Below are 14,691 nucleotides of genomic sequence, written 5' to 3' on the forward strand. Positions count from 1 at the left end.
GGGGGAGGCTCTGGCGTCTCCATCCTGCACAGCTTCCAGGAGAGCAGGCCGAGGAGGCCCTGGATCCCGCCCTACCTGAGGCTGTCCCAGCGGGGTTGGGGCTGAGCTGAGCCGTCGCAGGAGGGGCTCTCTGTCCCACTCCTGGTGATTTTCCTTTACTCCCAGGGCGTCTCCGTTCTGACCTCTCAAGGTGACCTGGGAGCCTGTGGCCCTGATCACAGAGGGACTTTCAGTCCTTTTCTCCCGTCTTTACCGTTGGAAGCAGCTGGCTGAGCTGCACGAGGGAGGTGCGGGGTCCGGGTGAAGGCAGAGGCGAGGAGGGAGTCACAGCTTGTCAGCAGGTGGATCATGCTGCGTTTGTGAATGTCAACCGCCCTGCCTCCGAACCGGGGTTAACCGAGAGGGCGCCATCACTTTAGAGAGCAACGCACGGACAAGCCAGAGTCTAGATTCGCAACACTTGTAGTAGCTTTTGCGACAAAGACGCCGTGGGACCACGTGGCCTAATGGATAAGGCGTCTGACTTCGGATCAGAAGATTGAGGGTTCGAATCCCTTCGTGGTTGCTGTTCCCTTTTTCACTCTCACATCTCTGTCCGACCCTTCAGTCGCTGGAAGGACGTGCGACAGTGCGTCTCAGGTGCACAGTTGTGCGGGGACGCACGCGAGCGGCCCCCCCTCCCCCTCCCCACCGTGCCGGGCAGGTGCACCGGGGCGGGGAAGCTCAGCGGGGCTCGGAGGCTGAGGAGCTCTGCTCTCCCGACCCTGTAGCACGGATCCCTGTAGGTCACTTAGGTCCGTGACGACCGTCCTCCCCCTTCCCTTCCCGGTGGCGGGCGGCCGCGCTCAGTGACTTAAGAGCAGACGCATAGAAAACCTGGTATCTTGCGCGACTCGTCTCTTAAGTCAGTTTAAATGTTGCCTCTTTCGAAAGGAGGACCCCTCACACCTTAGATCCGAGGTGGTGACTCCCGCTGAGTCGGACTGACGCCCCCCCCCCTCCCCCCATGGCCGCTGGACCACCTGCAGATCTGCGCACCTGGGCTCGGCAGGTGCACCTGTCCCGGTGCCCTGGACCCAGCGCGGAGACCCCCGACCTGCAGGGGAGGGGAGCCCAGCGAACCGGGACCAACACGGCGCAGCTACCGCGGCAGTGAAAAGAATCTGGGCAAATACACCTGAGTATTTAGACGAAGTGGACGAAATGTTACAACAGCATGACGTGTCAAGGGAGGTTCGAGAAGGAATATCAAATGTGAATATTCTTAAACGATGAAATATTTTGAATTAGTTGTCAAAAGTCCTACCTAGAAAATTCCGTGTCCCGAGGCTTACCGAGGACTTCTTTAAACTATTCAAAGAAGAAATCAATCTGACCAGACAAAGCTCTTCTGAGGCAGAGCAGGGCCTGGGCCCGGGTCCCCTCGACCCTCCCCACACGGTCCCCGTCGGGGAAGAGAACTGCCCGCCTCCAGCACACCCTGCAGGAACGCGGACGCGGGTGTGGCCACAGGCTGGCGGACCCCGGACCAAAGCCGTCTGCACCCGGAGGGGCCCCAGCGCTGACCTCCCCCCTCTCCCCTCATTGTAACAGTAAATGTCACACCCGGGGTGGAGATCACAGCCAGGGCCCCCCCGCCTCCGCGCGCTCTCTTCACCCCTCTCCCACCCACCTGTCCTGGGGTGAGCCCACCGTCCGGCCGGCCGCCTCCGGGATGCGGGGCAGCAGCCCCAACTCAGGCGAGCCCGACGCTCCTGGTGGGCCGCGCGGGTCAGCTCCTGCTGCGGGGCGAGCCCAGGGCCCGGGGAGGGGACACTTCCACAGTGTAGGGAAGGAGACCCACAATTACGTTTGCAGAAAGCCATAATGAGATTGTCTTCCAGGTAATGTACATTTTATTTTATTTAGTTAATGTACATCTTAAATGGCTTTATAAGGTATAGTTTGCTTAGAATCAACTGCATATATTTAAACATACGTATGAGTTTGACATAGGTATAGCTCGAGAAGCCATCACTACAATAAAGGTAACGAACACAGGCCACACCCCCAAAAGTGTCCATCAGTGCCCTTTTGTAACCCCTGTCCCCTCCCACACCCACTGCTTCCTGTCAGTATGTTTGTAGTTTTATGAAACATTATAACATATAGCTTATACAAGTTATACATTATAACTTGTAGTTATCTGGAATTTATGTAAATGAAATCCTACAATATGGGCTCTCTTTACTCTTTCACTCACATCATTATTTTGAGACTCATCCATGATGCTTGTATCAATAATTCACTTCTTTTTATTGCTGGATAGTATTCTGTTCTATGGACATACCACATCTGCCTGTTGGTGGATATCTCCAGTTATGAATAAAGCTGCTATGAACAGTTGTATATAAGCCTTTGTGTGGATATACTCTTTCAGTTTTCCTGAATAAATACCTAGCAGTGGAGTGGCTGGGCCATATGGTAGGTCCATATTTAACGTTTTAAAAAGAAACTGCCCAACCAAGGCTGGTATTACCTTCATACCTAACCTGATGGGGACATTATGAGAAAGGAAGACCATCAGTCAGTCTCCCTCTTGAACATAGATACAAATTATAATGAAGTTAAGGAACTGAACACAGTCATGTTTAAAATTGTAAGTGAGGGGCGCCTGGGTGGCGCAGTCGGTTAAGCGTCCGACTTCAGCCAGGTCACGATCTCGCGGTCCGTGAGTTCGAGCCCCGCGTCAGGCTCTGGGCTGATGGCTCGGAGCCTGGAGCCTGTTTCCGATTCTGTGTCTCCCTCTCTCTCTGCCCCTCCCCCGTTCATGCTCTGTCTCTCTCTGTCCCAAAAATAAATAAAAAACGTTGAAAAAAAAATTAAAAAAAAATTGTAAGTGATTTTGGTCTTAAGTTTATACCAAGATTACAAGGTTAGTTTATCATTAAAAATTAAATCATTCCTGGGAATGCAAACTGGTGCAGCCACTCTGGAAAACACTATGGAGGTTCCTCAAAAAACTAAAAATAGAACTACCCTATGACCCAGCAATTGCACCACTAGGGATTTATCCAAGGGATACAGGTGTGCTGTTTCAAAGGGACACATGCACCCCCATGTTTATAGCAGCTCTATCAACAATAGCCAAAGTATGGAAAGAGCCCAAGTGTCCATCGATGGATAAATGGGTAAAGAAGATGTGGTATATATATGCAATGGAGTATCACTCGGCAATCAAAAAGAATGAAATCTTGCCATTTGCAACAAGGTGGATGGAACTGGAGGGTATTATGCTAAGCGAAATTAGTCAGTCAGAGAAAGACAAATATCATATGATTTCAGTCATTTGAGGACTTCAAGAGACAAAACAGATGAACATAAGGGAAGGGAAACAAAAATAATATAACAACAGGGAGGAGGACAAAACAGAAGAGAGTCATAAATATGGAGAACAAACTGAGGGCTGCTGGAGGGGTTGTGGGAGGGGGGATGGGCTAAATGGGTAAGGAGCGCTAAGGAATCTACTCTTAAAATCATTGTTTCACTATATGCTAACTAATTTGGATGTAAATTTTAAAAATCAGTCAATCAATCATTCCAATTTGCACATTAAGAATGAAAAACCCCCCTCCCCCCAAAAAAGAATGAAGTAAACCCTGCGATCACCTCAATAGAGACAAAAAAAGTACTTGATAAAATTCAGCATTCAGTCATGATCAAAACTCCAAGCAGCCTAGCAATAGAAGGCAACTTCTCTAACCTGGCATCTTTCAGAAAGTATAGTTAACATCACCTTAAATGTGAAATATCGAACGTATGTAGAATAATGAGAACATTCTGTTTGAGCTTGGTAACTAATCAAGGATACCAGCTATAATCATTTCTATTGAAGATTATGGATCTCTGTGTGCCTCATTCATCGCCTTGGGCAGTCATGCCCACACAAGGAATAAAAGGTTAAATGACTGGAAAGGAAAAAAGAAAAGTGTCGTTATTCTCAGATGATGTGATGATATATGAAGGTAAGTTGTTAGATTATATAGATCTATCACAATATACCAGCTCGTAAGATCTAATCGATGTTAATGTACCAGGCCTGAATACACAAAGAGATTGACTGTAAGCATATGTTACACACGATGATAAAACAAGGGGTTGGAGAATACAACCTGCTCCCCTCACTTACAATAAGCCCTTTCCTTTTTACTCCACAGCAGCCTGCGAATCCAATAGACAACTTTTATTTATTACAGTTTTCATTGTTTATTTTTTACCAGTTGGTGAAGGCTGCATTTAGGGGCTCTGAGAGAGTGATACAAGGCAAACCGGGAGCAGCTGACGTGGCTGAAACCCTCCTGCTCTGTGTGCCTGCTGGACCCAGTCCCTTCTGTCCCCCTGTCTCCTCTGGGCGCTTTCTGGAGCTGAAGTCCAGGTACAGCTGATTCTGGGCCCAGCTGGGGCTGGTGGGTCGGGAGGCTTTGAAGGCTTTTTTTGAAGACAGAAACCATTTTTCTCTCTAGAATTCTGAGCTCTTCTTGAGGCTTCTAATCTGAGAATAATCGAGCAAGGACACCAAAATGGGCCTCAAAAACCCCAGAGCCCCTCAGAACAGTCATGCAGAGATCTCCCTCTGCCATTGCCCACAGACACTCCGGCCTTCAGTCCCACACCACTGCATGATAATAATTCCTGCCTCGTGAGATGAAACATTAATATGTTGTTCCAAAGTACGCCCTGGGTTGTTTTAGACCAGTCTGGGAACACACAGAAGGGGACTTGACTGTCAGGAAAGGGGAAGTTTATATACTCACAGATCCCCAGAAACAGAAGCTGTGGCCTGTCACAAAGGGGAGAGGGGAAGCGCCAGGTCAGTCAAGAGGCAGAGAAGGGGGAGGTGGATGTGGGCTAGAGACTTTACTGTGGTCTCTGTGGGAAGGAGTGTGTGAGACAGGGAGACAGGCTTAAGCACGGGGCAGTTTGGATAAGTTTGGGGGCTGTCCGTGGCTATCTGGTGTCTGGCCCTGGGGTGATGAGGGCAGGACAGTGGACCAGAGCATAAGGGCTTGATTAAGGCAAACGTTTGGAGCCTGGATTCTGGACTGGTTGGTTTGCACAGAAAAGGCATGGGGTTGTTTCCTACCTCTGGGAATTGATTAGCCCGCAGGGACAAGGACAGTCTTTCTCTAGGGTTGCCAAGGTCCCAAGATGTCAAAGCATCAGGAAATACAGAAAATTAAAAATATGATTAACACACATATATAAAGCACTGAGCATGAGGCATGACATTCGGCCTGTCCACAATAAATTATATTTATCATTTATAGTATGTATTTTAAGCTCAGAGGGGATAAAGTGATGTGTATGCCACATCATGTGGTTAATAGCAATGGAAGGAATCCAATTTCTGTATTCCTACTTTAGGGCTCTAACTATGTCATCCGGCCCCTCACCTGTTGTTACTAGTTCCTAACCATCTATGACATTAACCTTTGCTCCCCTTGTAGAAATTATCTCTTGAGTGGTAAGGAAACTCTTTATGGGCCCGATTTCACTGTTCAGATCAAGTAAAGACTCTGCATTCCCAGATCTCTGAAGCTCTGGTAAGCTTGTGAATACCTTCAGAGCATGCCTTCTGCATGAGAAGAGCAAATAGTCCAGGTCCTACAGAAAACATGGTAGGCTTACTTCAGAACTTCCAGCTGAAAGTATGACCTATCCCTATTGCAACCAGGTTAAGAGTAAAAAAAATTGAGGCTGAAAGAGCTTTGCCTACTCACAGGGCCTTAGCTGCCCTGGGCCAGTAGACTACCACTGGAACACTCAGATCCCAGAGTTCTCAGCCTCTCATGACCCAGGTGTCCATTCTGGCTCACATCCTGGTGAAGACAGAGTCCATGGGGCCAGAAGGTGTTGTGGGAGTCTAGGCTTGGAATATAGGAAGGGGGGAAGGCAGAGAAGGGGGGAATAAGGAAAGATAGAAGAAGATGGGGGGTAAGAAGATGAGAGAAAGAAGCATGCAGGAAGAGAACATCGACATTCACAAGCTGCCTTCCACGTGCCAGCCATCTTCAAATACATCACATTTAATCCTCACTAATCTTCAGGGGGTTATTAGTGTGCCCATTAGATCAATATGGGAGTCAACACAGAGAGAAAATAAACAATATGTGTCAGTTGGTTTTCCTAAAAATCCCAAGTGTTCCAAAACCACTAATAATAATAATACCTAATGATAAAGACTTTTGGAAGATGGGAAGACAGTAATGCATGAAGGCAGAACACAGAGCTGGAGTACAAGAGAAAGGGAGGGAAGAAAGGCGATGCGGGGAATTCAGGAGCACAGACCTCCGGGATCACGAGGCGTTCTGAAGCCAGCGTCACATAATTTCCCTGAGTGGGGCTTCTGGGTGGCTCTGTCTGTTAAGTATCTAACTTTTGATTTCAGCTCAGGTCATGATCCCACAGTCATGGGATTGAGCCCCCAAGTCAGGCTCTGCACTGAGTGTGGAGCCTGCTGAAGATTCTGTCTCCCTCTCCCTCTCTGCCCCTCCCCCACTCGCATGTGTGCACTCTCTCTCTAAGATAAAATTTTTAATGCCCCTGAGCTAGGAGTGATCTCACGTAGACCTCAGCCTCTTCAAGGAAGAAACCATTTATTAACTAAACCAAGATTGGTGTATTTTAAATTCCACACACCCCTCCTGTTATTTGGGATAAAAAATGAACAATTCGATAGTCTCTGCCGTGAGAAGCTTGATGTCAAGGATGTCAACAAGCAGAAGTCCTGCCTTTGCAGCTCTGATCCTGCCGTGATGGCCCCACAGACTGGCTGTGGTGTGTGTGTGGACATGCTTTGTAAAAAGCTTACAGCAGAAAGGAACCGGGGAGAGATAAACCCACCGTAGCAGGAAAGTGGTACAATATTACCTTGGACTGAAGAAAACAATGCCATTTAACACCCATTTGCTTCGGTCTTCTCCAACAAGGAAAAATCATATTATTTTTTAAAATATTAACTCATTTTATCATCACACAATCTTTTTTTAAAAATTTCTTTAGTAATCTTTATGCCCAATGTGGGGTTCAAACAACCCCCAGATCTGGAGTCACATGTTGTACAAAGTGAGCCAGCTGGGAGCCCCAGAAAAATTATATTTAAAGTGGGAAAAGAAAAGGATTGAAGAGGAATATGAGGCTAAATTGTGAACGAATGCTAGGGAACTTTTTTTTTTTTTTTTAGGGAACCTTTTACCTACTTGTAGTTTTTAAGGCTATACACCCACTGAAATAGTATCTCAGGATATTAAAAACACCATTAATACGCTGTAATTCTGTAAGTATTATCTACAAGAAGTCCTAGAGGTATTAAAGTATCCTGAATTTATAAAGAGGCTAAATGAAACTTTGCAGTCTAAAAGGCAACCTTAATGTAGAGATTCTGTGGCTTTGTATGCTTATTTTTTTTTAGCCGGACACGCTGTGAAGGCCTGTGGAGTGTGGTAATCACTGAGGAAAGGCTTAGGTTTACAAAGGACGACCCATAAGACAAACGTAAGTCAAGTAGAATCCTAGCTCTGGGGTCTAGGCTCTCTGTGGACATTTCTTGCTACATTTGAACTGATTTGGTGGAACATATAATATGTGTCCTGATTACATTTGCATGCGATTTCTAACTATCAGTTGATCAGTTATGATCACTGATCAACTTGACATCCCAAATTGCTATTGACCAGAGGGTGCATTAGACTTGGGAGAAATCAATTGCCCAGCACAATACTGGAGATTAACAGCACCTCATAAAAACAAGGTTCGTGCGTTTTAGTTGACCATAAGCTACACTTTTTTTAAGCTACACTTATTTTTTAAGTAATGCCAAAACTAAAAGCAACTTTGACAAATAATGCATTTCCAGAGTACTTAAGGAATTCCTACAAATAATAAACAAACCAGAAAAACCCAGAAAAAAAATGGGGAAAACTATTGAGTAGTCATTTCCCCGCAAAGAAAGATGTCTGAAAGAGCAGGAAACATGTGAAAAGGTGACAAACTTCAAGTCAGCAGAAAAGTGGAAATTAAAACTTCAATAAGATACTACTGAATGGAAGACATTTAAAAAGTGAAAATATTAAGTGTTTGCAAGTATACAGAACAACTATAACTCTCCTATAATCATGGACTGTGTCCCCCCAAATTCTTATGCTGAAGCCCTAACCCCCAATATGATGGTATTAGAAGGTGGTGCCCTTGGGATGTTGTTGAGGTTATATCATGAATGTGGAGCTGTCCCATGATGGGACGGGAGCCTTTATAAAAAGAGGAAGAAACACCAGAGTTTCCTCGCCGCTGTGTGGGGACGTACCAAGAAGACAGACACCTGCCAGCTAAGAAGACAGCCCTGCCCATGCTGACATCCTGATCATGGACATCCCAGCCTCCAGAACTGTGAGGAATAAACATCTTAGTCAAGTTGATTAAGACACCTACCTTGTTAGGGTATGTTAACACATGTAACAGAGGCACGGTCCTATAGTCAGAGGGCTGGTACTAGAATTCTTTCTCTTGTACTGTTCTTCCTAAAATGTTATAATTAAAATCAGAGTATTCTAAGGTACTGGACGCAAATAAATGTACGAAAATCAATTGTATCCGTATACACAAGTAATAGGTAATTGTAAAAAGAAATAAGATGCATTGATTGTCATAGGACAAATTGCATAAAATGTGTCATATTTAATAATAAATCCAATAAAATAAACAGTATTTAATCTAATGAACCTAAGGGAAATGATGTCTATGAGGTCCATTAGACCTCTATGGAAAAAGCTATGAAAATTTAGTGAGAGAGTTTAAGACCCAAATAAATAGAGATACATACCAAGTCTATGGAATGAAATAGCCAGCACTATAGAGATGTCACATCTCCCAAATTGATCCATAGATTCAAAGCAATTCCAAAATCCTAACTAATTTATATTTAGAAATTGACGAACTCAGTTCTAAAATGTATGTAGAAGTGTAAATGGGCAATTAACTAAGATACGAGTGAGATAAGGAACAAAATGAGAGGATTCATCCATCTGATATTAAGACTCATTCAAAGTTTCAACAGTAATTAGAAGAAGGATGGCATTGGCCGGGATCAGTAAAAAGAGAAATCAAACATAACAACTTGTGCTCATGTGGACACTGGATAGAGAAAGTGGATACTCTACCGATGGGGGGTGGAATGAATTTTAGATAAATAATTCTAGAAAAAATGAACACACATGTATTGACCTGTACTTCATCATATAGAAAAAAAAAAAAAACCTGTTTAAGACTTACACGTAAAAAACAAATATATACAGATTTTATAAAATTATAAAAAAGAATATATTTGTAAACTTGGGGTAGGGAAGAATTTCATAAACATGCACAACATGACAACAATGAGGAAAAAGATTGGCAAATTTGTCAACATTAATTTTTTCAAGTTTATTTATTTATTTTTAAAGAGAGAGTTGGGGCGCCTGGGTGGCTCAGTTAGTTAAGCGTCCCACTTCAGCTAAGGTCATGATCTCATGGTCTGTGGGTTCCGAGCCCCGCATCAGGCTCTGTGCTGACAGCTCAGAGCCTGGAGTCTGCTTCGGATTCCGTCTCCCTCTCTCTCTGCCCCTCACTCACACTCTGTCTCTCTCCTTCTCTCAAAAAATAAATAAACATTTAAAAAAGAGTGAGGGGCGTCTGGGTGGCTCAATCAGTTGGGTGTCCGACTTCAGCTCGGGTCATGATCTCGAGGTTTGTGAGTTCGAGCCCTGCACAGGGCTCTGTGCTGACAGCGCAGAGCCTGCTTGGAATTCTCTCCCTCCATCCCTCTCCCACTCATTCTCGCTTTCCCTCTCTCTCAAAGATAAAATAAACATTTTTAAAAAGCTAGCATGAAGGTTAAAAGACAAAAGTAGTAAAAAAAAAATTTTTAACTACAATAATTATTTAAAAAAAAAAAGAAAGAGTGTGAAGAAGCGGGGGAGGGGCAGAGAGACAAGAGAGAATCCCAGGCAGGCTCCGCACTGTCAGCTGAGAGCCGGATGCAGGGCTCCATCCCACGAACTGAACCATGAGATTATGACCTGAGCTGATATCAAGAGTCAGATGCTTAACCGACTGAGCCACCCCGGTGCCCCAGATCTTTGTTTTTAATCCAGTATGACAATCTCTGCCATCTGATTGGGTTGTTTAATCCATTCACAATTAGTGTTATTTTTGATATGGTGGTATTTATATCTGCCCTTTTACTTTTGTTTTCTCTGTGTTGTTCTTGGCAAATACATTACATTTCTCTATGTTATAGAGGTCCAACGATACATTATATATATATATATATATATATATATATATGAGTTCATATATATATATATGAGTTCTTGGTATCTCTGAACTACTTCAATATGCAAATATGTCTCAATGTGGACATCAGCCCCTTGTCTCCTTATCATGGGTGATAAAGCAAACCAGTACACTTATGAGACGGACAGGCAACACTGGCAAGAATACGGCTAGTCTGTTTGCAAAAGCAGGCAAGGAATGTGGACATTGCCTACTCATTCATACGTCTCCTCACTCTTAAGGTTCAGAAACTCTGACTTGCAACTCTCAGTTCGGTGCAAGGACCCAAGGAGACAGCTTACTCATGGAATAAACGTAAATAGCCCGGGGTCCCCAGCGATTTTGGAGTCTCTTACCTGCGGCAAGAGCAGAGAGGACCCGATGCTTAGGACAATGAGAAGATCCCCCAAAGTAATAATCTAATTTATCTTAGGTTCTTATTCTGTGTTAAATACTTTTATCAGTCATCTACATCTTTGTAACAAACCTCACCCAAATTTATTGGCTTAAAACAATAATTGTTTTTGGTTTTGTTTTTTTGCAACACTGCAGGCCCACAATCTGGACTTTGCTTGTGGCCATTGCCGTGCCTGCAGTCATCGGACAGCGTGACTAGGACCAGATGGTCCAAAATGTTCCCACCCACATGTCTGGGGAGTCCACTGGACTGGCTGGGATCCAGCACCCCTCTCTCCATGTGACCGTGCACCCTCTAGGAGGTGAGCTCGAAGTTCTTCACAAGGTGGGCCTCAGGGTCCCAAGAGTGGCAAAACCTGTTCAGGCCTCATCTTGGGACCCCTGCAAAATCATTTCCACAGCATTGTACTGGTCAGTGTCAATCACAAGATCAGCTCACAACCAGGAGGGAGAGAAACAGACCCCACCTCTTGATGGAAGTAGCTGCAAAATCACATTGCGAAGGGACATGCCTGGAGATGGGAGGAATTTGTGGCCGTTTTTAATGGATAATTTATTATGTCCTTTTAACACTGAAAACAACTCTGTGAACAACCTCTATGCTACGTCCGTTGTCCGTGTTGGTAAGTAAACTATCTGCTATCCCTTCGTTGCCCAGCGTCCGTCTAAGCTGCTGTGAGCCTGGTTGTGAACCTACACGTGCAGGGAGGGCTGCTCAGTGTGGGCCGCAGCTGTGGACACTCCAAACCGTCACGGCGCCCGGAGAACTGATGCATGTGCACGGGGACCGTCACACACACCCCGGGAAGCTGGGGACTCTGTGTCCAGGATGCCTCCGGTAAAGTTTCAGACCCAGACGGTGAGGTGGGGCCACACGCGGGTTTCCCGCGCAGCTCGGAGGCGGTGATGGGTCTGTTGGTTTTCTGGGGCTGAGCACCTGCGTCGTCGGCGCCAGCCGCAGGGCCCGCGGGCCCGCGTGGCGAGCGTCCCACCCAAGCCCAGAGCCGCGGAGAAACTAAGGTAAGGGAACGGGTGCAAAGACAGATTTTCCACGGAAATACTTACTAAAAAAAACAACAACCTGATTTCCTGCAGTTAACAAATCAGACATAGGAGTACTTTTCAGTGGTTTTATAATTCCTGTGCGCACGTGGAGCCTGGGCCTGAGTCTCTGGCGACGGTGAGCAGCTGTCCTGGCGACCGCCGGGAGGAGGCGGCTGCAAAAACGCGGGCGCTGGCCCTGCAGGAGGCTGCCGGGGGATGAGGTCACAGTGGCTCGACAGCACCCCCCCACCCAAGGGTCTCCCCACCGCTCCCCTGAATTCGCAGGGGCCGCCGCAGCGGGCGCGGTAAAAGTGCTCCAGGTGAGGCTCGAACTCACAACCTCGGCATCGCCCACCGGCCACTGTCTTATAAGTACCGCGCGCTAACCGATTGCGCCACTGGAGCGGTGCGGGAGTGGGGCCGCGGAGGTGGCGTTAATATATGCTTCCGGCCAAAGGCGGCGCCCGCTGCGGAAGCGGGTCGTGCGAGCGAGGCCTCCAGCCGCGGGCGGAAGCCCGGTCCCGGATCCCCGGGGCCGCCGTCGCCGCGGAAGCTGGAGGCTGAGGGTCGCGGTTCCCCGCTCTCGTCCCCGCGGCTTCCCTACACCCAAGCTGGGATTGGAAAGCACTTGAACGACAGGTCACATCGGTCCAAACGGCCACGTGCGACGCAGACTCCGTACCCTCGGAGGAGGCCCCCCACTCCCGCTCCGCCCCCAGGAGCGAATTCCACCTGCGTTTCCAGCTGGGGGTTCCCGCGGGCCTTCCTCCCGCGCCCGGACACCTGTCCTCCCGACCCCTCGCCCCTGTGCTCTAACCCCACGATGTTAAGACACTTTCCTACCCCGAAACCTTCGGAGAGCTAATATTTCCTTCAGGAAAAACACTGTTTTGCAAATACACAGCTGCAACCCGGGCTAAGGAGATGCAGGAAACAATGTGATAATTCCGCGAGAATTTTTCTAAGGTCTCACACACAAACCCATTGTTTCCATGTGTTGTAGCTCATTTCAGACTTTGTTCTCTGAAGGTTTTTCTTGGAGTATTTTTGGAGTGGGCAAGGCTGTAACTACACACACACACACACACACACACTCATACATACCCACATACATAATATATAATATATGCATTTATGTATTTTTTAATTGGTAAAATTATTTCTGCACTTCTCATACATAGTATTGTGCAGGAAACAGTCTTGCATACAAATCTGCAGTAACTGTCACATACTCTGTTTAGAGGCAAAGCACCATGGGTAAAGCTGACCATCCGTCCAGAGCTCTCTACTTATGGGATCTCGCTTTCCAATTTTACATTAATTTTTAAAAGTCAGAAGTGTTATCTCCAAAAAATGTGAAAAGAACTGTAAAAAAGTAATCACTTTATTCAATATGACAGTTGTAGAAATGAGTATATTTTCTTTAAGAAATGAAAAACAGGAGAACCTGGCTGGCTCAGGTCACGATCTCAGGGTTTGTAAGTTCGAGCCCCAACATCAGCTCTGTGCTGACAGCTCAGAGTCTGCAGCCTGCTTCAGATTCTGTGTCTCCCTCTCTCTGCCCCTCCCCTGCTCCCACTCTGTCTCTCTCTCAAAAATAAATAAATGTTAAAAAAAATTATAAGTGAAAAACTAAAAAGGGGATGCCGCTTAACCTGGTTGGGACATCAGTATGGTCCAGCAGGAAGAAGTACTGTGATGAGTTTGGTCTCTCTGACACCAAGAGGACATTCCAGCTCAGGCTTGAACATGCTCCTGTATTCTCAGTGGACGAAGGGTTCACTTCACTGCTGCTTTCCATTCTTTTCCACATTTCACACCAGAAGGTTGGAACAGCCTTTAAAACTTTAACAGGAGCCAATCCAATGTCCACTGATTTCTTCTCAAAAGGCATTTTAACTCATCAGATAGCCCAGCAGTTTCTTTCTCATGAACACTCTAGCCATGACAAAACTCAATAGGACACAGACGAATCCAATGAGTTAGAAGAAGACATCTACTGAGTGTGGGAATGTTTGGTGCCTTTGATCCGTCCAGGATTGTGAAACCTGAGTCCGTCATTCTCAACAGGAATCTGGATGCGAGTCCTTCCACAACATATTGTCCATTAACCCCGTAGGCCAGGAAAGCTACTGGTCTCTGACACCCATGTTCATCTGTCACACAGCCAACACTTGGAGGTTCAGCAATAACACCATAAATTATTCTTCCGGTGATGAGGAAGTAAGACAGAACCACCAGAGCGTACACAGTCATGGCCAACAGCATGTGCACCCAGGGTGGCGTCTTCAGCTTCAGCGGTGCAGCGGTGGGGGGGGGGGGGGGTGGGGAATGCAGATTTGAGCTCTAAGAACAGGACTCAGTACAAAGTCTCCATGTTGGTGGTGGCAGGGGCGGCTCCTGACCTGCTGTATTATTTTATTTTTATTTAGCACTATAACGTAAACTATTTCCAGCGATGGGCAAGCTAAAGGCAGCACTTATATAGCCCTTGCTATTGGGTTGGACCTGTTACTCCACGTTATTACCCACTTGCACAATGTCCAGTCCATCCACTGATATACCACAGTTTAATCAATGCTGCCGGATGTCTTTCCCTGTTTTCTGATGAAGAGAATATTTGGTGCTGAGGTACATTTTACAGTGTAAGGACCAGCGCTCCAGAACAGAGACTGTCTTTCCTTCTGATCCCTTGTCTTCTCTTCCTGGGAGTAGCCCAGCCTGAGCTAAAGAGCTAGCTCAGGACTTGGTCCTGGGGAAGGGCCAAACGTCTGACCAACCCATTGTCCCCCTCTTGTCTCTGACCCCAAAACCATAAACACTGTCTTCTGAGTAGGAATGTGGCCTTCCTAGCTGAAAAGTCAGTCTCTGACCCTTCCCAAA

General features: G+C 46.4%; 2 non-coding genes across 2 annotated transcripts; one reads left to right on the forward strand and one right to left on the reverse strand.

The window, feature by feature from the left end:
• The first annotated feature begins 492 nt into the window (after window positions 1–492).
• TRNAR-UCG (transfer RNA arginine (anticodon UCG)) lies at window positions 493–565 on the forward strand. Its single transcript has one exon. It is a non-coding gene; the product is annotated as a tRNA-Arg (tRNA).
• Window positions 566–12,120: 11,555 nt separating this feature from the next.
• Window positions 12,121–12,213, reverse strand: TRNAI-UAU (transfer RNA isoleucine (anticodon UAU)). The gene is given in 2 exon segments: window positions 12,121–12,156; window positions 12,176–12,213. It is a non-coding gene; the product is annotated as a tRNA-Ile (tRNA).
• Window positions 12,214–14,691: the final 2,478 nt, after the last annotated feature.

This window comes from Panthera uncia (assembly GCF_023721935.1).
Source record: "Panthera uncia isolate 11264 chromosome B2 unlocalized genomic scaffold, Puncia_PCG_1.0 HiC_scaffold_25, whole genome shotgun sequence".
NCBI lineage: Eukaryota > Metazoa > Chordata > Mammalia > Carnivora > Felidae > Panthera > Panthera uncia.